Below are 1,637 nucleotides of genomic sequence, written 5' to 3'. Positions count from 1 at the left end.
ACTCGCTCACACCCCCAAATCCACACACAAACAGGCAGGCAGACCTACACCAACACACGTTTATAAAACATACACACACAACTTTGCCTGTCTGGCCACATTAATCACGCATGCACGTCACAGTGGAGGGCTGGAGCCATCTTGTGATGACAATAGAAGCAGCCATCCGACGCTAAAGACAACCAGACTTGACTTCCCAGGCCGAAAAAGACTGAGCGATAGCCAATAAGTCAGTCTCCCTCTCTCAGAGTAAAACTGTGTCACGGCTGTAAGCAAACACATTCTGCAGCGGTGACGGGTCCCGTTTGGCTCACCGATGGAAAACTGCAAAGCTCTCCAGCAGCTAAGGTGTCAGTAGTAAACTGAGCGGTATTAATCTGCAAGTTATTTATCTCGAACTTGGGAAAAATAAAATATATTCGATTTTTGAAACCGTATATTGACAATCTAATATTATTACTCGTCCCGTGGTAACTGTGATGGGCGTTTTTCATATCCTACATTTCTTTCAAAGGCCCCACAAAAACATCACATGACAAACCTGTGTGACTTCTTGACTATAATTTCCGCATTTCAGAATCTGGAGTTCTTCCCAGACCTATAAATTCTTGTTCCTGTTTGGTTTATTAATGCTGTTTTTCTAGAGGGGTAAACAGTTTTCGCTGCAGCCTTACTGTGAAGAAAAATAGCCCCAAACCACGACCTAATGCAATAAAATGTCAGGACAAAAAGAATGACATTCTGCTAAATTCCAGTAAACCATCCTGTTATATCCAACAATTTGCCAAATCCGCAAGACAAGGTCGAAAATTTCACAGTATTCCACCAACTTTCTGACCAGTGGGAACGCTGCAAACCACCACAAAGGAAATCTTCTTGGCTGCCTCTGGGATGAAATCCCATCAGGGATGACAGTAATGCTGGGCCGAGGGGCGGGGAGGAGGGGGCTGTCGTGAAAATATTTGAGAAGTCCTGACATTTAGAATCGGTCCAAAAAGGGAGAATTAGGTCTGGTGGTGGTGGTTTGTGATGCTACTGCAGCCAAACCCCAATGGCCACACAAAGAGACACACACACACAATAACCAGATGTGCACATCCAGGCCACACATACACAAGACTGTGGTAAATCCAATGCCTGAGGGAAAATAGCTGGTGTTAAACACTGAGGAGAGGGGGGCTCACTTAAAGCGAGTGAGAGGAGAAAATGGGAAAATAAAGGTTTGGGTTTCAGGGAAATGCCACCACAGATTGGGAGCATTCACAGCTGAAAGTGTTAGATACCAAAGTAATAATGTAATACTGTGTTAGATAAATGGGTCATTATTTTCACTATGAAATGTTAGATATGTTGTGTTTTTGTAAAATTGTAAGATGGAAAACAATCCTGCATTCATCGATTTAAAGTCAGGTGACAGTGAACAGGTGAAAGGTCAGAAAACTGAACTTTCCACAGATTTCTGTTCAAAGTTTTTCTATTAGATTCACTAAGAATAATCAAAGGTTATCTTCAGATATCCGCATTCTGCTAAGTAATGTTTTTTTAACGTGATAAAATGTGGAACTAAAGAGTGAATTTTCTTCAGGCTTTTAAATTTATGATGAAAAATAAATCTCGAGAAGAAGAATTACCATTCA

General features: G+C 41.5%; 1 protein-coding gene across 16 annotated transcripts in view; it reads right to left on the bottom strand.

Moving 5' to 3' along the window:
* macf1a (microtubule actin crosslinking factor 1a) overlaps positions 1-1,637 on the bottom strand; it is a 108,743-nt gene that overhangs the window by 33,512 nt on the left and 73,594 nt on the right. The gene's annotated exons all lie outside the window — the stretch shown is intronic.

This window comes from Haplochromis burtoni, unplaced genomic scaffold, assembly GCF_018398535.1.
Source record: "Haplochromis burtoni strain Fernald_Lab_line unplaced genomic scaffold, NCSU_Asbu1 Contig_425, whole genome shotgun sequence".
Taxonomy (NCBI): domain Eukaryota; kingdom Metazoa; phylum Chordata; class Actinopteri; order Cichliformes; family Cichlidae; genus Haplochromis; species Haplochromis burtoni.
Note: the sequence above shows the minus strand (reverse complement) of the source record. Positions and strands in the feature narration are given on the sequence as shown.